This window comes from Oncorhynchus nerka, unplaced genomic scaffold (assembly GCF_034236695.1).
Source record: "Oncorhynchus nerka isolate Pitt River unplaced genomic scaffold, Oner_Uvic_2.0 unplaced_scaffold_1220, whole genome shotgun sequence".
NCBI classification, from domain to species: Eukaryota; Metazoa; Chordata; class Actinopteri; order Salmoniformes; family Salmonidae; genus Oncorhynchus; species Oncorhynchus nerka.
In genome coordinates this window covers 46621-72070 of record NW_027040114.1, presented here as the reverse complement: position 1 = coordinate 72070, position 25450 = coordinate 46621, and the positions used below count along the sequence as shown (strand labels likewise).

At 45.1% G+C, this 25450-nt stretch overlaps 1 pseudogene; it reads left to right on the top strand.

Moving 5' to 3' along the window:
- The window catches only part of LOC135569067 (microsomal glutathione S-transferase 1-like), a 41698-nt pseudogene extending 17679 nt beyond the window's left edge, over positions 1 to 24019 (top strand).
- The last annotated feature ends 1431 nt before the right edge of the window (positions 24020 to 25450 follow it).

Sequence of the window (25450 nt, the reverse complement as noted above, 5' to 3'; positions counted from 1 at the left end):
CAACCCCTCCCATCTATCTCTGAACACCATCCAGTCCCATCCTTCAGCTCCATTCAACCCCTCCCATCTATCTCTTAACACCATCCAGTCCCATCCTTCAGCTCCATTCAACCCTCCCATCCATCTCTAAACACCATCCAGTCCCATCTTCATTCAACCCCTCCCATCTATCTCTAAACACCATCCAGTCCCATCCTTCAGCTCCATTCAACCCCTCCCATCTATCTCTGAACACCATCCAGTCCCATCCTTCAGCTCCATTCAACCCCTCCCATCTATCTCTTAACACCATCCAGTCCCATCCTTCAGCTCCATTCAACCCCTCCCATCTATCTCTAAACACCATCCAGTCCCATCTCCATTCAACCCTCCCATCCATCTCTAAACACCATCCAGTCCCATCTTCATTCAACCCCTCCCATCCATCTCTAAACACCATCCAGTCCCATCCTTCAGCTCCATTCAACCCCTCCCATCCATCTCTAAACACCATCCAGTCCCATCTTCATTCAACCCCTCCCATCTATCTCTAAACACCATCCAGTCCCATCCTTCAGCTCCATTCAACCCTTCCCATCTATCTCTGAACACCACCCAGTCCCTTCAGCTCCAGCAACCCCTCCCATCCATCTCTGAACACCACCCAGTCCCTTCAGCTCCATTCAACCAGCCCATCTATCTCTTAACACCATCCAGTCCCATCCTTCAGCTCCATTCAACCCCTCCCATCTATCTCTGAACACCATCCAGTCCCATCCTTCAGCTCCATTCAACCCCTCCCATCTATCTCTTAACACCATCCAGTCCCATCCTTCAGCTCCATTCAACCCCTCCCATCCATCTCTAAACACCATCCAGTCCCATTGTTCATTCAACCCCTCCCATCTATCTCTAAACACCATCCAGTCCCATCCTTCAGCTCCATTCAACCCCTCCCATCTATCTCTGAACACCATCCAGTCCCATCCTTCAGCTCCATTCAACCCCTCCCATCTATCTCTTTAACACCATCCAGTCCCATCCTTCAGCTCCATTCAACCCCTCCCATCTATCTCTAAACACCATCCAGTCCCATCTCCATTCAACCCCTCCCATAGTCCCATGCATTCAACCCCTCCCATCTATCTCTAAACACCATCCAGTCCCATCCTTCAGCTCCATTCAACCCTCCCATCCATCTCTAAACACCATCCAGTCCCATCTTCATTCAACCCCTCCCATCTATCTCTAAACACCATCCAGTCCCATCCTTCAGCTCCATTCAACCCTTCCCATCTATCTCTGAACACCACCCAGTCCCTTCAGCTCCATTCAACCCTCCCATCCATCTCTGAACACCATCCAGTCCCATCCTTCAGCTCCATTCAACCCCTCCCATCTATCTCTTAACACCATCCAGTCCCATCCTTCAGCTCCATTCAACCCTCCCATCTATCTCTGAACACCATCCAGTCCCATCCTTCAGCTCCATTCAACCCCTCCCATCTATCTCTTAACACCATCCAGTCCCATCCTTCAGCTCCATTCAACCCCTCCCATCTATCTCTTAACACCATCCAGTCCCATCCTTCAGCTCCATTCAACCCCTCCCATCTATCTCTGAACACCATCCAGTCCCAGCTCCATTCAACCCTCCCATCTATCTCTTAACACCATCCAGTCCCATCCTTCAGCTCCATTCAACCCCTCCCATCTATCTCTTAACACCATCCAGTCCCATCCTTCATCTCCATTCAACCCCATCTATCTCTGAACACCATCCAGTCCCATCCTTCAGCTCCATTCAACCCTCCCATCTATCTCTAAACACCATCCAGTCCCAGCTCCATTCAACCCCTCCCATCCTTCAGCTCCATTCAACCCCTCCCATCTATCTCTTAACACCATCCAGTCCCATCCTTCATCTCCATTCAACCCCTCCCATCTATCTCTGAACACCATCCAGTCCCATCCTTCAGCTCCATTCAACCCCTCCCATCTATCTCTAAACACCATCCAGTCCCATCTTCATTCAACCCCTCCCATCTATCTCTAAACACCATCCAGTCCCATCTCCATTCAACCCCTCCCATCCTTCAGCTTCATTCAACCCCTCCCATCCTTCAGCTCCATTCAACCCCTCCCATCCTTCAGCTCCATTCAACCCCTCCCATCCTTCAGCTCCATTCAACCCCTCCCATCTATCTCTAAACACCATCCAGTCCCATCTCCATTCAACCCTCCCATCTATCTCTAAACACCATCCAGTCCCATCTCCATTCAACCCCTCCCATCTATCTCTAAACACCATCCAGTCCCATCTCCATTCAACCCCTCCCATCCTTCAGCTCTATTCAACCCCTCCCATCTATATCTTAACACCATCCAGTCCCATCTTCATTCAACCCCTCCCATCCTTCAGCTCCATTCAACCCTCCCATCCTTCAGCTCCATTCAACCCTCCCATCCTTCAGCTCCATTCAATCCCTCCCATCTATCTCTTAACACCATCCAGATTGTAAATTAAAGATAAACATTTTTTGCTAAAATAATAATAATATTATTGATTGATTGACTATAACTTTTTCAGACCACCCAGTATTGGTATCTGCAGAGTTATCTCCAGGTAAATGTTGACTACAGATCCCATAACAGCTGTGTTTATAGATGCTAGCCTCTACACCAGTCAGACTACAGATCCCCTAACAGCTGTGTTTATAGATGCTAGCCTCTACACCAGTCAGACTACAGATCCCCTAACAGCTGTGTTTATAGATGCTAGTCTAGACACCAGTCAGACTACAGATACTATCCTATTCATTGCTGTGTGTCAGTCTGTGAATCAGACGATGTTGTCTGTCTGGACCCAGCGTGTTGGTGGTTTCATTGGAATGTAAATGCATGTCCAGTACGCACGATGACTCCTGTAAATATTGGTGCGCACCTTTCAGGCCGTCTTCATGAAGAGCAAAATGTCCCAATGCTGTTTACAGTGTCTCTCGTTGGTCGTAGCAGAGTGACACCAAGATGAAGGAAACGCCATCGTTGATAGACAGCGAGGTGTTCCTGGCCTTCTCTACCTACGCCACTTATCGTCGTCCTTTATGGAAGTTCAATCAAACCTAAACCGTGTGATCGCTAAGTTTATGTTGTTCTGCTCTGTTTTCCAGCGAGACTCGAACCCAACAGCCATGGAAGAGCTAACTCATATGATAGACAGCGAGGTGTTCCTGGCCTTCTCTACCTACGCCACTATCGTCGTCCTCAAGATGATGCTGATGTCTCCTATGACTGCATACTTCCGCTTCACGAGAAAGGTATGGGAATGTGGTCATCTCCCTCCACAGTGTTATATAGCCTGTAAGTGATCTCTATGGTGTAAAAGTGTCTCTGCCTCCACAGTGTTATATAGCCTGTAAGTGAACTCTATGGTGTAAAAGTGTCTCTGTCTCCACAGTGTTATATAGCCTGTAAGTGAACTCTATGGTGTAAAAGTGTCTCTGCCTCCACAGTGTTTTGCCAACATGGAAGACACAGGGATGGCCAAGACTCCAGAGGACAAGAAGAGGATGCTGAGAGTTGATCCGGATGTGGAACGTGTGAGAAGGTAGGCCCACCCTTATAGAGCCCCCTAGACTTATAGAGGCCCCTAGACTTATAGAGGCCCACCCTTATAGAGCCCCCCCTAGACTTATAGAGGCCCTCTAGACTTATAGAGCCCCCACTAGACTGATAGAGGCCCCACTAGACTTATAGAGGCCCCACTAGACTTATAGAGGCCCCCTAGACTGATAGAGACCCCTAGACTGATAGAGGCCCCACTAGACTTATAGAGGCCCCACTAGACTTATAGAGGCCCCACTAGACTTATAGAGGCCCCACTAGACTTATAGAGGCCCCACTAGACTTATAGAGGCCCCCTAGACTGATAGAGGCCCCTAGACTTATAGAGGCCCCACTAGACTGATAGAGCCCCCTAGACTTATAGAGGCCCCCTAGACTTATAGAGGCACCCCTAGACTTATAGAGGCCCCACTAGACTTATAGAGGCCCCACTAGACTTATAGAGGCCCCCTAGACTTATAGAGGCCCCCTAGACTTATAGAGCCCCCCCTTATAAAAGACTTATAGAGGCCCCACTAGACTTATAGAGCCCCCTAGACTTATAGAGGCCCCCTAGACTTATAGAGGCCCCCTAGACTTATAGAGGCCCCACTAGACTTATAGAGCCCCCACTAGACTTATAGAGGCCCCCTAGACTTATAGAGGCCCCACTAGACTTATAGAGGCCCCTAGACTTATAGAGGCCCCCTAGACTTATAGAGGCCCCTAGACTTATAGAGGCCCCACTAGACTTATAGAGGCCCCCTAGACTTATAGAGGCCCCACTAACTTATAGAGGCCCCCTAGACTTATAGAGGCCCCACTAGACTTATAGAGCCCCCTAGACTTATAGAGGCCCCACTAGACTTATAGAGGCCCCCTAGACTTATAGAGGCCCCACTGACTTATAGAGTCCCCTAGACTTATAGAGGCCCCACTAGACTTATAGACTTATAGAGGCCCTAGACTTATAGAGGCCCCTAGACTTATAGAGGCCCCACTAGACTTATAGAGGCCCCACTAGATTTATAGAGGCCCCTAGACTTATAGAGGCCCCACTAGATTTATAGAGGCCCCCTAGACTTATAGAGGCCCCCCTAGACTTATAGAGGCCCCATTAAACTTATAGATACGTTCATTTTCTATTTAACCTTTATTTAACTAGGCAAGTCAGTTAAGAACAAATTACAATGACGGCCTACCAAAATGACGGCCTACTTATTTACAATGACGGCCTACCAAAAGGCCTCCTGCGGGGACGGGGGCTGGGATTAAAAATATATATATATAAATATAGGACAAAACACACATCACGACAAGAGAGACAACACAACACTACATAAAGAGAGACCTAAGACAACAACACAGCATGGCAGCAACACATGACAACACAGCATGGTAGCAACACATGACAACACAGCATGGCAGCAACACATGACAACACAGCATGGTAGCAACACATGACAACACAGCATGGTAGCAATACAACATGACAGCAATATGGCAGCAACACATGACAACACAGCATGGTAGCAACACATGACAACACAGCATGGTAGCAACACATGACAACACAGCATGGCAGCAACACATGACAACACAGCATGGTAGCAACACATGACAACACAGCATGAGCAACACATGACAACACAGCATGGTAGCAACACATGACAACAACACATGACACAGCATGGCAGCAACACATGACAACACAGCATGGCAGCAACACATGACAACACAGCATGGCAGCAACACATAACAACACAGCATGGCAGCAACACATGACAACACAGCATGGTAGCAACACATGACAACACAGCATGGTAGCAACACATAACAACACAGTAGTGACTTCCGGCGCCGACAGAGATGGCCGCCTCGCAGCGTTCTAGGAAACTATGCAGTTTTTTGTTTTTTTTTACGTGTTATTTCTTACATTAGTACCCCAGGTCATCTTAGGTTTCATTACATACAGTCGAGAAGAACTACTGAATATAAGATCAGCGTCAACTCACCATCAGTACGACCAAGAATATGTTTTCCGCGACGCGGATCCTGTGTTCTGCCTTACAAACAGGACAACGGAATGGATCGCATGCAGCGACCCAAGAAAACGACTCCGAAAAAGAGGGAAACGTGGCGGTCTTCTGGTCAGACTCCGGACAAGGGCACATCGCGCACCACTCCCCAGCATTCTTCTTGCCAATGTCCAGTCTCTTGACAACAAGGTTGATGAAATCCGAGCAAGGGTAGCATTCCAGAGGGACATCAGAGACTGCAATATTCTCTGCTTCACGGAAACATGGCTTACTGGGAAGACGCTATCCGATGCGGTGCAGCCAACGGGTTTCTCCACGCATCGCGCCGACAGAAACAAACATCTTTCTGGTAAGAAGAGCGGCGGGAGCGTATGCCTCATGACTAACGAGACATGGTGTGATGAAGGAAACATACAGGAACTCAAATCCTTCTGTTCACCTGATTTAGAATTCCTCACAATCAAATGTAGACCGCATTATCTTCCAAGAGAATTCTCTTCGATTATAATCACAGCCGTATATATCCCCCCAAGCAGACACATCGATGGCTCTGAACGAACTTTATTTAACTCTTTGCAAACTGGAAACCATTTATCCGGAGGCTGCATTCATTGTAGCTGGGGATTTTAACAAAGCTAATCTGAAAACAAGACTCCCTAAATTTTTATCAGCATATCGATTGCGCAACCAGGGGTGGTAAAACCTTGGATCATTGTTACTCTAACTTCCGCGACGCATATAAGGCCCTGCCCCGCCCCCCTTTCGGAAAAGCTGACCACGACTCCATTTTGCTGATCCCTGCCTACAGGCAGAAACTAAAACAAGAGGCTCCCACGCTGAGGTCTGTCCAACGCTGGTCAGACCAAGCTGACTCCACACTCCAAGACTGCTTCCATCACGTGGACTGGGACATGTTTCGTAATGCGTCAGATAAAAATATTGACAATACGCTGATTCGGTGTGCGAGTTCATTAGAACGTGCGTTGAAGATGTCGTTCCCATAGCAACGATAAAAACATTCCCTAACCAGAAACCGTGGATTGATGGCAGCATTCGCGTGAAACTGAAAGCGCAACCACTGCTTTTAATCAGGGCAAGGTGTCTGGCAACATGACCGAATACAAACAGTGCAGCTATTCCCTCCGCAAGGCTATTAAACAAGCTAAGCGTCAGTACAGACAAAGTAGAATCTCAATTCAACGGCTCAGACACAAGAGGCATGTGGCAGGGTCTACAGTCAATCACGGACTACAAGAAGAAACCCAGCCCAGTCACGGACCAGGATGTCTTGCTCCCAGGCAGACTAAATAACTTTTGCCCGCTTTGAGGACAATACAGTGCCACTGACACGGCCTTCAACGAAAACATGCGGTCTCTCCTTCACTGCAGCCGAGGTGAGAAAGACATTTAAACGTGTTAACCCTCGCAAGGCTGCAGGCCCAGACGGCATCCCCAGCCGCGCCCTCAGAGCATGCAGACCAGCTGGCCGGTGTGTTTACGGACATATTCAATCAATCCCTATACCAGTCTGCTGTTCCCACATGCTTCAAGAGGGCCACCATTGTTCCTGTTCCCAAGAAAGCTAAGGTAACTGAGGTAAACGACTACCGCCCGTAGCACTCACTTCCGTCATCATGAAGTGCTTTGAGACTAGTCAAGGACCATATCACCTCCACCCTACCCGACACCCTAGACCCACTCCAATTTGCTTACCGCCCAAATAGGTCCACAGACGATGCAATCTCAACCACACTGCACACTGCCCTAACCCACCTGGACAAGAGGAATACCTATGTGAGAATGCTGTTCATCGACTACAGCTCGGCATTCAACACCATAGTACCCTCCAAGCTCGTCATCAAGCTCGAGACCCTGGGTCTCGACCCGCCCTGTGCAACTGGGTACTGGACTTCCTGACGGGCCGCCCCAGGTGGTGAGGGTAGGCAACAACATCTCCTCCCCGCTGATCCTCAACACGGGGGCCCCACAAGGGTGCGTTCTGAGCCCTCTCCTGTACTCCCTGTTCACCCACGACTGCGTGCCACGCACGCCTCCAACTCAATCATCAAGTTTGCGGACGACACAACAGTGGTAGGCTTGATTACCAACAACGGTAGACGGCCTACAGGGAGGAGGTGAGGGCCCTCGGAGTGTGGTGTCAGGAAAATAACCTCACACTCAACGTCAACAAAACTAAGGAGATGATTGTGGACTTCAGGAAACAGCAGAGGGAACACCCCCTATCCACATCGATGGAACAGTAGTGGAGAGGGTAGCAAGTTTTAAGTTCCTCGGCATACACATCACAGACAAACTGAATTGGTCCACTCACACTGACAGCGTCGTGAAGAAGGCGCAGCAGCGCCTCTTCAACCTCAGGAGGCTGAAGAAATTCGGCTTGTCACCAAAAGCACTCACAAACTTCTACAGATGCACAATCGAGAGCATCCTGGCGGGCTGTATCACCGCCTGGTACGGCAACTGCTCCGCCCTCAACCGTAAGGCTCTCCAGAGGGTAGTGAGGTCTGCACAACGCATCACCGGGGGCAAACTACCTGCCCTCCAGGACACCTACACCACCCGATGTTACAGGAAGGCCATAAAGATCATCAAGGACATCAACCACCCGAACCACTGCCTGTTCACCCCGCTATCATCCAGAAGGCGAGGTCAGTACAGGTGCATCAAAGCTGGGACTGAGAGACTGAAAAACAGCTTCTATCTCAAGGCTATCAGACTGTTAAACAGCCACCATTGAGTGGCTGCTGCCAACACACTGTCATTGACACTGACCCAACTCCAGCCACTTTAATAAATGGGAATTGATGGGAAATGATGTAAATATATCACTAGCCACTTTAAACAATGCTACCTTATATAATGTTACTTACCCTACATTATTCATCTCATATGCATACGTATATACTGTACTCTACATCATCGACTGCATCCTTATGTAATACATGTATCACTAGCCACTTTAACTATGCCACTTTGTTTACTTTGTCTACATACTCATCTCATATGTATATACTGTACTCGATACCATCTACTGTATGCTGCTCTGTACCATCACTCACTCATATATCCTTATGTACATATTCTTTATCCCCTTACACTGTGTATAAGACAGTAGTTTTAGAATTGTTAGTTAGATTACTTGTTGGTTATCACTGCATTGTCGGAACTAGAAGCACAAGCCTTTCGCTACACTCGCATTAACATCTGCTAACCATGTGTATGTGACAAATACAATTTGATTTGATTTGATTTGATTTGAGCATGGTAGCAACACATAACAACACAGCATGGTAGCAACACATGACAACACAGCATGGTAGCAACACATGACAACACAGCATGGCAGCAACACATGACAACACAGCATGGCAGCAACACATAACAACACAGCAGGGTAGAAACACAACATGACAACAACATGGTAGCAGCACAACATGACAAAAACATGGTAGCAACACAACATGACAACAACATGGTAGCAACACAACATGACAACAACATGGTAGCAGCACAACATGACAACATGGTAGCAGCACAACATGACAACAACATGGTAGCAGCACAACATGACAACAACATGGCAGCAACACAACATGACAACAACATGGTAGCAATACAACATGACAACAACATGGTAGCAGAACAAAATGACAACAACATGGTAGCAGAACAACATAACAACAACATGGTAGCAACACAATATGACAACAACATGGTAGCAGCACAACATGACAGCAACATGGTAGCAACACAACACGACAACAACATGGTAGCAACACAACACGACAACAACATGGTAGCAACACAACACGACAACAACATGGTAGCATCACAACATGACAACAACATGGTAGCAACACAACATGACAACAACATGGTAGCAATACAACATGGTAGCAGCACAAAACAAGGTACAAACATTGTTGGGCACAGATAACAGCACAAAGGGCAAGAAGGTAGAGACAACAATACATCACACAAAGCAGCCACAACTGTCAGTAAGAGTGTCCATGATTGAGTCTTTGAATGAAGAGATTGAGATAAAACTGTCAAGTATCTCAGATGACAAACAACATGGGAGTGAGGCCTAAGAGGGTTTTTATAAATAAGCATCAATATTTAAATTCATGCTCTTCTAAATGTATTTTGTAACTTTTCCCTGGAAGTGTTTAACTGCAAGGGTCCTCCCACATCATATGAAGGAACTGGTCCACCTGGTTTAAGGGGACACAGTGAACATGTGGGAGTTGGGGCCTATTTCATCAAGGGTCCTCCCACATCATATGAAGGAACTGGTCCACCTGGTTTAAGGGGACACAGTGAACATGTGTGAGTTGGGGCCTATTTCATCAAGGGTCCTCCCACATCATATGAAGGAACTGGTCCACCTGGTTTAAGGGGACACAGTGAACATGTGGGAGTTGAGGCCTATTTCATCAAGGGTCCTCCCACATCATATGAAGGAACTGGTCCACCTGGTTTAAGGGGACACAGTGAACATGTGGGAGTTGGGGCCTATTTCATCAAGGGTCCTCCCACATCATATGAAGGAACTGGTCCACCTGGTTTAAGGGGACACAGTGAACATGTGGGAGTTGGGGCCTATTTCATCAAGGGTCCTCCCACATCATATGAAGGAACTGGTCCACCTGGTTTAAGGGGACACAGTGAACATGTGGGAGTTGGGGCCTATTTCATCAAGGGTCCTCCCACATCATATGAAGGAACTGGTCCACCTGGTTTAAGGGGACACAGTGAACATGTGGGAGTTGGGGCCTATTTCATCAAGGGTCCTCCCACATCATATGAAGGAACTGGTCCACCTGGTTTAAGGGGACACAGTGAACATGTGGGAGTTGGGGCCTATTTCATCAAGGGTCCTCCCACATCATATGAAGGAACTGGTCCACCTGGTTTAAGGGGACACAGTGAACATGTGGGAGTTGGGGCCTATTTCATCAAGGGTCCTCCCACATCATATGAAGGAACTGGTCCACCTGGTTTAAGGGGACACAGTGAACATGTGGGAGTTGGGGCCTATTTCATCAAGGGTCCTCCCACATCATATGAAGGAACTGGTCCACCTGGTTTAAGGGGACACAGTGAACATGTGGGAGTTGGGGCCTATTTCATCAAGGGTCCTCCCACATCATATGAAGGAACTGGTCCACCTGGTTTAAGGGGACACAGTGAACATGTGGGAGTTGGGGCCTATTTCATCAAGGGTCCTCCCACATCATATGAAGGAACTGGTCCACCTGGTTTAAGGGGACACAGTGAACATGTGGGAGTTGAGGCCTATTTCATCAAGGGTCCTCCCACTTCATATGAAGGAACTGGTCCACCTGGTTTAAGGGGACACAGTGAACATGTGGGAGTTGGGGCCTATTTCATCATAAAACGGGTGTTAACGGGTGTTAACTGGGATTTATTTATTTTTTATAAATTGACGGTTCGGATTACGGGAAGCCAAGGTCAATATGTCTTCCATATTCTGTTTCAGATTAAAAAAGGTTTGTTCAAGATTCAGTTAGATCTATGGAGTCTTTAATGGCTAGAACATGGGGTGGCAGGGTAGCCTAGTGGTTAGAGTGGAGGGGCGGCAGGGTAGCCTAGTGGTTAGAGTGGAGGGGTGGCAGGGTAGCCTAGTGGTTAGGGGAGGGGCGGTAGGGTAGCCTAGTGGTTACATTTACATTACATTTAAGTCATTTAGCAGAGTGGAGGGAGGGCGGCAGGGTAGCCTAGTGGTTAGAGTGGAGGGAGGGCGGCAGGGTAACCTAGTGGTTAGAGTGGAGGGGCGGCAGGGTAGCCTATTGGTTAGAGTGGAGGGGCGGCAGGGTAGCCTAGTGGTTAGAGTGGAGGGGCGGCAGGGTAGCCTAGTGGTTAGAGTGGCGGGGTGGCAGGGTAGCCTAGTGGTTAGAGTGGAGGGGCGGCAGGGTAGCCTAGTGGTTAGAGTGTAGAGGCGGCAGGGTAGCCTAGTGGTTAGAATATGGGGAGGCAGGGTAGCCTAGTGGTTAGAGCGTAGGTTAGAGTGTAGGGGCGGCAGGGTAGCCTAGTGGTTAGCGCGTTGGACTAGTAACCAGAAGGTTGCAAGCTGACAAGGTACAAATCTGTCGTTCTGCCCCTGAACGGGCAGTTAACCCACTGTTCCTAGGCCGTCATTGAAAATAAGAATTTGTTCTTAACTGACTTGCCTAGTAAAATAAAGTTAATATTTTTAAAAAAAAGAGCTTTCCAAAAGTTGTTCAAAAGAGATCAGTCCTTTATCGACGGAGCCCAGATCATGTATTTATAAATCCCATCATTGCATAGTTCGGTAGGTACGCCGTAGGCCAGCATAGCTCAACTTAAGTTGTAAATATAGGAGACAAAAAATAAGAGTTTTACCTGGTAATGTGTATTTATCTTTCAAATCCTGGAATGTTCCCAAACCGTTACTGTCCGTGATATCGCCATGGGTACGACAGATTCCACAGATTCCACACCATTTGGTGGGAAGGCATCATTGTGAAATACTGGAGCATGGGGGCCATTTGGTGGGAAGGCATCATTGTGAAATACTGGAGCATGGGGGCCATTTGGTGGGAAGGCATCATTGTGAAATACTGGAGCATGGACCATTTGGTGGGAAGGCATCATTGTGAAATACTGGAGCATGGGGGCCATTTGGTGGGAAGGCATCATTGTGAAATACTGGAGCATGGGGGCCATTTGGTGGGAAGGCATCATTGTGAAATACTGGAGCATGGGGGCCATTTGGTGGGAAGGCATCATTGTGAAATACTGGAGCATGGGGGCCATTTGGTGGGAAGGCATCATTGTGAAATACTGGAGCATGGACCATTTGGTGGGAAGGCATCATTGTGAAATACTGGAGCATGGACCATTTGGTGGGAAGGCATCATTGTGAAATACTGGAGCATGGGGGCCATTTTGAGTCCCAGTTACATTGTTTTTAAATTTTCTACCAAATAGAGATTGTCAGTAGTTTACATTGTTTAAAGGATATATCAGTGGAGACCACCACTTCCTGGGCAATAGGAGACACCATATTACATTGTTTAAGGGACCACCTATTCCAGGGCAATTAGGAGACACCATATTATATTGTTTAAGGGACCACCTATTCCAGGGCAATAGGAGACACCATATTATATTGTTTAAGGGACCACCTATTCCAGGGCAATAGGAGACACCATATTATATTGTTTAAGGGACCACCTCTTCCTGGGCAATAGGAGACACCATATTATATTGTTTAAGGGACCACCTCTTCCTGGACAATAGGAGACACCATATTATATTGTTTAAGGGATATATCAGTGGAGACCACCTCTTCCTGGACAATAGGAGACACCATATTATATTGAACCACTCTCTCCTGGACAATAGGAGACACCATATTATATTGTTTAAGGGACATTCCCTGGACAGATAATCTGAACTCTCTTCCAGCTCTCATTCCCCAGATAATCTGAACTCTCTCTCATTCCCCAGATAATCTGACCACTCTTCTCTCACCATATCTATTGTTTAAAGGATATATCAGTGGAGACCATTCCCCAGATAATTATATTGAACTCTCTTCCTCAATAGGAGACACCATTTATATTGTTTAGATATATCAGTGAACTCTCTTCCTCATTCCCCAGATAATCTGAACTCTCTCTCATTCCCCAGATAATCTGAACTCTCTCTCTCTCTCTCTCTCATTCCCCAGATAATCTGAACTCTCTCTCATTCCCCAGATAATCTGAACTCTCTCTCATTCCCCAGATAATCTGAACTCTCTCTCATTCCCCAGATAATCTGAACTCTCTCTCTCTCATTCCCCAGATAATCTGAACTCTCTCTCATTCCCCAGATAATCTGAACTCTCTCTCTCTCATTCCCCAGATAATCTGAACTCTCTCTCTCATTCCCCAGATAATCTGAACTCTCTCTCTCTCATTCCCCAGATAATCTGAACTCTCTCTCTCTCTCTCATTCCCCAGATAATCTGAACTCTCTCTCTCATTCCCCAGATAATCTGAACTCTCTCTCTCATTCCCCAGATAATCTGATCTCTCTCTCTCTCATTCCCCAGATAATCTGAACTCTCTCTCTCATTCCCCAGATGCCACCAGAACGACCTGGAGAACATCATCCCGTTCATAGTGATTGGTCTGCTGTATACCCTGACGGGGCCCGACCTCTCCACTGCTCTGCTCCACTTCCGGGTGTTTGTTGGTTCCAGGCTCTTCCACACGGTGGCCTACGTCCTCCCCCTGCCCCAGCCCAGCAGAGGTCTAGCTTGGATGGTTGGCATGGGAGCTACCTTCTCCATGGCATACAGAGTGCTAAGCACAACGCATCTCTGAAGAGGCGATCAATCAATTAATAATTAATCAGATTGATTGATTCCAAGTTTTCAGATGGCCTAAAATAGTCCTCGGGACACTCTACCTCTGAGGAGACACTCACACATTTATCAGACCTGGGTCAAATAGGCTACATAATGTTAAATACATTTGACAGTGCTTGATTGTACTTGGAGTTTGCACTTCTGGGACTATTCTATTTGTTCTGTTGTAATCAGGCAGACTAACTATACATTCTCTGCACGTTTTGTTTTTAACTCAGCACTGAATTTGATCTGTGCAAAAAAAAAATGTATTAATATCAGCAAAAAAATAATTAAACTAAACGTAGGGCTCGATTCAATCTATTTCACGGAAGGTCAGTGCTAGAGCGCAGTAGACATTAAACGGCAACGTTCCCGCGGAAACTCCATTCAAGGTAAACGCTGCATACATTCGGAAACTACATTTCACGTGCGCTAAGAGCGCTGACTTTAGGCGATACGGATTGAATGGAGCCCTAAACTAAAATCAAGTGTCGTTCAGTATCCGATACCGCGTGTAATCTGGCTATTTTTTACCCACATCAACTCACCAGTTTATTGGTCGCAGTACACAGATTTGCAGATGTTATCGCATGTGCTGTAAAATGATAGTGTTTCTAGGTCCAATAGTGCAGTCATACCGAGCAATACATTAAAATGAATCAAACATACACACCATGACCCGGTCTGTCTGGTTGTCTGACTGACTGCAAAACACCTATTTTATATTTTAGACATTTTTTTTGCATCGGATGTGATAATCTAATGTTTATAAATGATTAAATTCGGGTTTTGGGAATTAGAGTTTAATTAAAAATGGGGGGGGGGGGGATTATTGTTTGAGTTGAATTGAAATAGGGCCTATGAAGTAGGCTACAAGCACCAGAGATATTTTGCTAATTGGCTAATGAATATGACCTTATACTTGATCTTAATTGAAATAGGGCCTATGAAGTAGGCTACAAGCACCAGAGATATTTTGCTAATTGGCTAATGAATATGACCTTATACTTGATCTTAATTGAAATAGGGCCTATGAAGTAGGCTACAAGCACCAGATATATTTAGCTAATTGGCTAATGAATATGACCTTATACTTGATCTTAATTGAAATAGGGCCTATGAAGTAGGCTACAAGCACCAGATATATTTTGCTAATTGGCTAATGAATATGACCTTATACTTGATCTTAATTGAAATAGGGCCTATGAAGTAGGCTACAAGCACCAGATATATTTTGCTAATTGGCTAATGAATATGACCTTATACTTGATCTTAATTGAAATAGGGCCTATGAAGTAGGCTACAAGCACCAGATATATTTAGCTAATTGGCTAATGAATATGACCTTATACTTGATCTTAATTGAAATAGGGCCTATGAAGTAGGCTACAAGCACCAGATATATTTTGCTAATTGGCTAATGAATATGACCTTATACTTGATCTTAATTGAAATAGGGCCTATGAAGTAGGCTACAAGCACCAGATATATTTTGCTAATTGGCTAATGAATATGACCTTATACTTGATCTTAATTGAAATAGGGCTTAATATATATTTTGCTAATTGGCTAATGAATATGACCTATGATCTTAATGAAATAGGGCCTATAAAGGCTACAAGCACCAGATATATTTTGCTAATTGGCTAATGAATATGACCTTATACTTGATCTTAATTGAAATAGGGCCTATGAAGTAGGCTACAAGCACCAGATATATTTTGCTAATTGGCTAATGAATATGACCTTATACTTGATCTTAATTGAAATAGGGCCTATAAGCACCAGAGATATTTTGCTAATTGGCTAATGAATATGACCTTATACTTGATCTTAATTGAAATAGGGCCTATGAAGCTACAAGCACCAAAGATATATTTTGCTAATTGGCTAATGAATATGACCTTATACTTGATCTAATTCTGTATCTTTTTAAATTCTGTATATGTTTTCAGATCTATATATCAGCTGATCTGTTTACTAGGCCACGTATCTGTAATGCTACTGATTGGTTTGCTTTGTTCGTTCCATTTTCTAAGCCAATCAGGGATTGGCCCTTTTTTAATGCTTTCCACCTGTGAATAAACGAACGATCTCTACAATGACATGTCTCGTGGTGTTTGTTTGTAGAACGAATATACATAGATGTTGTAGATGAAAATGTGTTCATCGGACAATGAAATGGTAGCATAAAAAAAAGCCATCGGAGGAAGTGGACGCATTTATTGGTAGATCCGCAGACCTGGCGGAAGTCCAAATATTCGCCCCCCTTTTTTTTTCTTCTGAAACTGCCTGAACAAACCGCCCACATCTGCGCAGTCTAACAGGCTGGTACTTTTCCCTGGCTCCGAGTCAAAACCAAAGACGAAGTTTCTTGAAAAGGTATGAAACTCTTCGCTCTGCTCAAAATAAACTATGCGAACGCCGTCAGCGGATATTATTGTAGCATTTGTGATTTTTTTTTTAAAGGAGGCTTATTTGGCGTAATGATCAGATTAAATGCGCAAACGCTGTAACCCCAGTACAATAACGTTACATTTGTATCGTTATTAGATTTTTTTTGAGGGAGTAAATTGATCTGTGTATTTGGCGTAATGTGTTGTTTTGCCGTTGAGACTATGAAATAAATGCGCAAACGCTGCGGCTGCATTTTATTTAATGAAACATTAAGAAAAAAAAAGTTAAAATGTAAAAAAAAAAAAAACTTTTCAAATCCACTTGGAAGTTCAATCAAACCTAAACCGTGTGATCGCTAAGTTTATGTTGTTCTGCTCTGTTTTCCAGCGAGACTCGAACCCAACAGCCATGGCAGAGCTAACTCATATGATAGACAGCGAGGTGTTCCTGGCCTTCTCTACCTACGCCACTATCGTCGTTCTCAAGATGATGCTGATGTCTCCTATGACTGGATACTTCCGCATCACGAGAAAGGTACACAAACCTAGAGTCTGGAAGACAACCTTAAACATGTTTTCCCTTCATTTGACTGCAGTGGGTTTAATCAGGGTCACACAGAGTGATTATTGGTCGTCTTAAACATGTTTTCCCTTCATTTGACTGCAGTGGGTTTAATCAGGGTCACACAGAGTGATTATTGGTCGTCTTAAACATGTTTTCCTTCATTTGACTGCAGTGGGTTTAATCAGGGTCACACAGAGTGATTATTGGTCGTCTTAAACATGTTTTCCCTTCATTTGACTGCAGTGGGTTTAATCAGGGTCACACAGAGTGATTATTGGTCGTCTTAAACATGTTTTCCCTTCATTTGACTGCAGTGGGCTTAATCAGGGTCACACAGAGTGATTATTGGTCGTCTTAAACATGTTTTCCCTTCATTTGACTGCAGTGGGTTTAATCAGGGTCACACAGAGTGATTATTGGTCGTCTTAAACATGTTTTCCCTTCATTTGACTGCAGTGGGTTTAATCAGGGTCACACAGAGTGATTATTGGTCGTCTTAAACATGTTTTCCTTCATTTGACTGCAGTGGGTTTAATCAGGGTCACACAGAGTGATTATTGGTCGTCTTAAACATGTTTTCCTTCATTTGACTGCAGTGGGTTTAATCAGGGTCACACAGAGTGATTATTGGTCGTCTTAAACATGTTTTCCCTTCATTTGACTGCAGTGGGTTTAATCAGGGTCACACAGAGTGATTATTGGTCGTCTTAAACATGTTTTCCCTTCATTTGACTGCAGTGGGCTTAATCAGGGTCACACAGAGTGATTATTGGTCGTCTTAAACATGTTTTCCTTCATTTGACTGCAGTGGGTTTAATCAGGGTCACACAGAGTGATTATTGGTCGTCTTAAACATGTTTTCCTTCATTTGACTGCAGTGGGTTTAATCAGGGTCACACTTTGAACTGATTATTGTTTAAATGTATGTTTATTTCTTAAACATGTTTTGAGAACACCTTCATTTGACCAGGTGCAGTTGGCTTAATCAGGAGAACACCACCAGGTAGGCTTTGAGAACACCTAAACCAGGTAGGCTATACACCTTTATTTAACACACATGATGTTTTAAATGTATGTTTATTTAACCAGGTAGGCCTTGTATTTAACCAGGTAGACTAGTTGAGAACACCTTTATTTAACCAGGTAGACTAGTTGAGAACACCTTTATTTAACCAGGTAGGCTAGTTGAGAACACCTTTATTTAACCAGGTTGTTGAGAACACCTTTATTTAACCAGGTAGACTAGTTGAGAACACCTTTATTTAACCAGGTAGACTAGTTGAGAACACCTTTATTTAACCAGGAAGGCTAGTTGAGAACACCTTTATTTAACCAGGTAGGCTAGTTGAGAACACCTTTATTTAACCAGGTAGGCCAGTTGAGAACACCTTTATGTAACCAGGTAGGCTAGTTGATTTAACCAGGTAGGCTAGTTGACACCTTTATTTAACCAGGTAGGCCAGTTGAGAACACCTTTATTTAACCAGGTAGGCCAGTTGAGAACACCTTTATTTAACCAGGTAGGCCAGTTGAGAACAAGTTCTCATTTACAACGGTGACCTGGCCAAGATAAAGCAAAGCAGTTCAACACATACAACAACCCAGAGTTACACATGGAGTAAAACAAACATACAGTCAATAATACAGTAGGAAAAAAGAAAACAAAAAGTCTATATACAGTGAGTGCAAATGAGGTAAGATAAGGGAGTTAAGGCAATAAATAGGCCATGGTGGCGAAATAATTACAATATAGCAATTAAACACTGGAATGGTAGATGTGCAGAAGATGAATGTGCAAGTAGAGATACTGGGGTGCAAAGGATCAAGATAAATAAATACATACAGTATGGGGATGAGGTATATAGATGGGCTGTTTGCAGATGGGCTATGTGCAGGTGCAGTGATCTGTGAGCTGTTCTGACAGCTGGTGCTTAAAGCTAGTGAGGGAGATGTGAGTCTCCAGCTTCAGAGATTTTTGCAGTTCGTTCCAGTCATTGGCAGCAGAGAACTGGAAGGAAAAATGACCAAAGGGCTTTGGGGGTGACCAGTGAGATATACCTGCTTGAGCGCGTGCTACGAGTGGTTGCTGCTATGGTGACCAGTGAGCTGAGATAAGTCGTGGATTTACCTAGCAGAGACTTGTAGATAACCTGTAGCCAGTGGGTTTGGCGACGAGTATGAAGCGAGGGCCAACCAATGAGAGCATACAGGTCTCAGTGGTGGGTAGTATATGGGGCTTTAGTGACAAAACGGATGGCACTGTGATAGACTGCATCCAGTTTGTTGAGTAGGGTTTTGGAGGCTAGTTTGTAAATGACATCGCTGAAGTCGAGGATCCGTACGATGGCCAGTTTTACGAGGGGTATGTTTGGCAGCATGAGTGAAGGATGCTTTGTTGCGATATAGGAAGCCGATTCTAGATTTAATTTAGGATTGGAGATGCCTAATGTGAGTCTGGAAGGAGACTTTACAGTCTAACCAGACACCCAGGTATTTGTAGTTGTGCACATATTCTAAGTCAGAACCTTCCAGAGTAGTGATGTTGGACGGGCGGGCAGGTGCAGCCAGCGATCAGTTGAAGAGCATGCATTTAGTTTTACTTGCATTTAAGAGCAGTTGGAGACCACGGAAGGAGAGTTGTATGGCATTGAAGCTCGTCTGGAGGGTTGTTAACACAGTGTCCAAAGAAGGGCCAGAAGTATACAGAATGGTGTTGTCTGCGTAGAGGTGGATCAGAGAATCACCAGCAGCAAAAGCAACATAATTGATGTATACAGAGAAGAGAGTCCGCCCGAGAATTGAACCCTGTGGCACACCCATAGAGACTGCCAGAGGTCCGGACAGCAGACCCTCCGATTTGACACACTGAACTCTATCAGAGAAGTAGTTGGTAAACCAGGCGAGGCAATCATTTGAGAAACCAAGGCTGTCGAGTCTGCCAATAAGAATGTTGTGATTGACAGAGTCGAAAGCCTTGGCGAGGTCGACGAATACGGCTGCACAGTAATGTCTCTTATCGCTGGCGGTTATGATGTCGTTTAGGACCTTGAGCCTGGCTGAGGTGCACCCGTGACCAGCTCTGAAACCAGATTGCGTAGCGGAGAAGGTACGGTGGGATTCGAAATGGTCGGTAATCTGTTTTGTTAAATTGGCTTTCAAAGACCTTTAGAAAGACAGGGTAGAATAGAAGACACCTGTACCATGTCAGATATATAGTGGGCATGTATTGACTGCAGGAAAGGGCTACTAACAAAACACTTCGAAAATGGTTATAATTAAAAAATAAAAACATAATTCCAAGTGAATTTAAATGCGATTTCATGAATGGAATAGAACAGAGGTAAGAAGTGTGTTGAATCCCGGCCGCATCACATCAGGCTGCATCACATCCGGCTGCATCACATCAGGCTGCATCACATCCGGCTGCATCACATCAGGCCCCATCACATCAGGCCCCATCACATCTGGTCCCATCACATCAGGCTGCATCACATCCGGCTGCATCACATCCGGCTGCATCACATCAGGCCCCATCACATCTGGTCCCATCACATCAGGCTGCATCACATCAGGCTGCATCACATCAGGCTGCATCACATCAGGCCCCATCACATCTGGTCCCATCACATCAGGCTGCATCACATCAGGCTGCATCACATCAGGCCGCATCACATCAGGCCGCATCACATCAGGCCGCATCACATCAGGCCCCATCACATCAGGCCCCATCACATCAGGCCCCATCACATCAGGCCCCATCACATCAGGCCCCATCACATCAGGCCGCATCACATCAGGCCCCATCACATCAGGCCGCATCACATCAGGCCCCATCACATCAGGCCCCATCACATCAGGCCCCATCACATCAGGCCCCATCACATCAGGCCCCATCACATCAGGCCCCATCACATCAGGCCGCATCACATCAGGCCCTGATCAGGAGCCCCATATGGGGCGGCGTACAATTATGTCTATGTTTTAGTTTGGTCAGGGCGTGAGTTGGGGTGGTCAGGGCGTGAGTTGGGGTGGTCAGGGCGTGAGTTGGGGTGGTCAGGGCGTGAGTTGGGGTGGGCATTCTAGGTTTTGTATTTCTATGTGTTTGGCCTGGTATGGTTCCCAATCAGAGGCAGCTTGTCAATAATTGTCTCTGATTGAGAATCATACTTAGGCAGCCTGTTTTCCCACTGTTATTTGTGGGTGGTTGTTTTCTGTCTGTGTGTGTGTCTGCACCAGACAGAACTGTTTCGTTTGTTTCCGACTTTGTTGTTTTTTGTTGTTCTAGTGTTCAGTTTCTTTATTCAATCTACCATGAACACGTGCCACGCTGCACCTTGGTCCTCTTCACCTTCTTCCACCTTCTTCCAACCGTTACATGACCTGTGTAGACCGTCATTGTAAATGCGAATTTGTTCTTAAATTACTTGCCTAGTTAAATAAAAGGTTAAATAAAAAATAATAAATCCAGGCTGTATCACAACCGGCCCTGATTGGGAGTCCCATAGGGGTGGCGCTCAATTGGTCCCAGCGTCGTCCGGGTTTGGCCCGGGGTAGGCCGTCATTGTAAATACGAATTTGTTCTCAACTGACTTGGACTAGTTAAATACAGGATACATAATGAATGAACCTTGACCCTCCTGGTTTAACAGAGCTGAGGTGGAATTTGAACAAGAGAAAACATGTCCCTCCTTGCTTCCACCTCCCTCCAGGCATTTGCTAACCAGGAGGACACCAGTCTGGCCTCCTCGACAGGGGACAAGAAGAAGCTGGTCAGGGTGGATCCTGATGTGGAGAGAGTACGAAGGTATCCCCGTAGAAATATAATTCAAGCATATCTCTCTGGTTCACGCTGACGTACAGCTGCTGTAACCATGACTGGAAAGAGATGGTAGAAATCCTACTTTTAATGGAATTCATTTAGACGTTTTAGTTTTCCAAATATTTTGATATACTGATCTGAACTCTGTCTCTCTCATTCCCCAGATGATCTGAACTCTGTCTCTCTCTCTCATTCCCCAGATAATCTGAACTCTGTCTCTCTCATTCCCCAGATGATCTGAACTCTCTCTCATTCCCCAGATGATCTGAACTCTCTCTCATTCTCCAGATAATCTGAACTCTGTCTCTCTCATTCCCCAGATAATCTGAACTCTGTCTCATTCCCCAGATAATTTGAACTCTCTCTCTCTCTCATTCCCCAGATAATCTGAACTCTGTCTCTCTCATTCCCCAGATAATCTGAACTCTCTCTCATTCCCCAGATAATCTGAACTCTCTCTCTCTCATTCCCCAGATAATCTGAACTCTCTCTCTCTCATTTCCCAGATAATTTGAACTCTCTCTCTCTCATTTCCCAGATAATTTGAACTCTCTCTCTCTCTCATTCCCCAGATAATCTGAACTCTCTCTCTCTCTCATTCCCCAGATAATCTGAACTCTTTCTCTCATTCCCCAGATAATCTGAATTCTCTCTCTCTCATTCCCCAGATGCCACCAGAACGACCTGGAGAACATCATTCCGTTCATAGTGATTGGTCTGCTGTATACCCTCATTTCCCGACCTCTCCACTGCTCTGCTCCACTTCCGGGTGTTTGTTGGTTCCAGGCTCTTCCACACGGTGGCCTACGTCCTCCCCCTGCCCCAGCCCAGCAGAGCTGTGGCCTTCCTCATCGGACTGGTCACCACCAGCTCTATGGCCTATAGGGTTCTGACGACTGCGCTTTATCTGTAGAGGCTTGAGGGACACACACACACACACACACACACACACACACACACACCACTACAAGGGCCTTGTCTTTGAGGGTCTCCATTGAATGTGCTTGAGGATACATATACGTTTATCAAAGTTGTTCCTTCTGTGTCTGATAGGATTATAACATGCTGTTACTGCAGTACATATCAGAATGTTACTGCAGTACATTTCAGAATGTTACTGCAGTACATATCAGAATGTTACTGCAGTACATATCAGAATGTTACTGCAGTACATTTCAGAATGTTACTGCAGTACATTTCAGAATGTTACTGCAGTACATATCAGAATGTTACTGCAGTACATTTCAGAATGTTACTGCAGTACATATCAGAATGTTACTACAGTACATATCAGAATGTTACTGCAGTACATATCAGAATGTTACTGCAGTACATATCAGAATGTTACTGCAGTACATATCAGAATGTTACTGCAGTACATATCAGAATGTTACTGCAGTACATATCAGAATGTTACTGCAGTACATATCAGAATGTTACTGCAGTACATATCAGAATGTTACTGCAGTACATATCAGAATGTTACTGCAGTACATATCAGAATGTTACTGCAGTACATATCAGAATGTTACTGCAGTACATATCAGAATGTTACTGCAGTACATATCAGAATGTTACTGACAGTACATATCAGAATGTTACTGACAGTACATATCAGAATGTTACTGCAGTACATATCAGAATGTTACTGCAGTACATATCAGAATGTTACTGCAGCACATATCAGAATGTTACTGCAGCACATATCAGAATGTTACTGCAGCACATATCAGAATGTTACTGCAGTACATATCAGAATGTTACTGCAGTACATATCAGAATGTTACTGCAGTACATATCAGAATGTTACTGCAGTACATATCAGAATGTTACTGCAGTACATATCAGAATGTTCCTTCTGTGTCTGATAGGATTATAACATACTGTTAATGCAGTACATATCAGAATGTTACTGCAGTACATATCAGAATGTTACTGCAGTACATATCAGAATGTTACTGCAGTACATATCAGAATGTTACTGCAGTACATTTCAGAATGTTACTGCAGTACATTTCAGAATGCTACTGCAGTACATATCAGAATGTTACTGCAGTACATATCAGAATGTTACTGACAGTACAACAGTACTGGGAGTACTGACAGTATGTCCCAGAATCAAGCCTCTGTTGAGTCTCATTCTCTATTAGCAGCAACAGGATGTTGAGGCCAGTCAGTTCTGAAAATAAAATTTGAATTTCAAGAGTTTAATTTGGTTCATTAATGTCTATGTGTGGATTTTTCCAATACCTTTAGTTGGATCATTCTATTCATTTTATGAATCAACTGATCTTGAGTTCAGAATTGACCCAACAACCTGGGCTCCCATAGAGCTCTGGTCAAAAGGAGTGGTTTTTAGGGCTCTGGTCAAAAGGAGTGGATTTATAGGGCTCCCATAGGGCTCTGGTCAAAAGGAGTGGATTTATAGGGGGCTCCCATAGGGCTCTGGTCAAAAGGAGTGGATTTATAGGGCTCCCATAGGGCTCTGGTCAAAAGGAGTGGATTTATAGGGCTCCCATAGGGCTCTGGTCAAAAGGAGTGGATTTATAGGGCTCCCATAGGGCTCTGGTCAAAAGGAGTGGATTTATAGCGCTCTGGTCAAAAGGAGTGGATTTATAGGGCTCCCATAGGGCTCTGGTCAAAAGGAGTGGATTTATAGGGCTCCCATAGGGCTCTGGTCAAAAGGAGTGGATTTATAGGGCTCCCATAGGGCTCTGGTCAAAAGGAGTGGATTTATAGGGCTCCCATAGGGCTCTGGTCAAAAGGAGTGGATTTATAGGGCTCCCATAGGGCTCTGGTCAAAAGGAGTCGATTTATAGGGCTCCCATAGGGCTCTGGTCAAAAGGAGTGGATGTATAGGGCTCCCATAGGGCTCTGGTCAAAAGGAGTGGATTTATAGGGCTCTCATAGGGCTCTGGTCAAAAGGAGTGGATTTATAGGGCTCTGGTCAAAAGTAGTGGATTTATAGGGCTCCCATAGGGCTCTGGTCAAAAGGAGTGGATTTATAGGGCTCCCATAGGGCTCTGGTCAAAAGGAGTGGATTTATAGGGCTCCCATAGGGCTCTGGTCAAAAGGAGTGGATTTATAGGGCTCCCATAGGGCTCTGGTCCCATAGGGCTCTGGTCCCATAGGGCTCTGGTCAAAAGGAGTGGATGTATAGGGCTCCCATAGGGCTCTGGTCAAAAGGAGTGGATTTATAGGGCTCTGGTCCCATAGGGCTCTGGTCCCATAGGGCTCAAAGTAGTGCCCTATATAAGGAATCGGGTTCCATTAGCGACTCTTCCCCTGATTACATGCCAACATCTGAATGTAATAGTTTGTTAGATAACTGTTTGTCCTGCCAATTGTTAAATCTATAAAATATAGATTTATGAGAAATATGGAATGAATTTCCAGAGGCCTCTAGTCGTTACAGGAGACTGGGTTGGTTGAGACGTAGAGAACTGAGCCAGCTAGTCTGAACAAAGAACTACCTGTATGATTGTACTAGTGGGATTTAGTTTGGATTTTATTCACAGACGTACAATTGATTTCTACATTAAAAAAAGCCTTGTCTTTTTAACTAACGGTTCTCTGTTTGGTGAAACGTTCCTTTCTTCTTAGATATTCAACTTCTGAATCTCCTGTAAAATATCTTTAGTG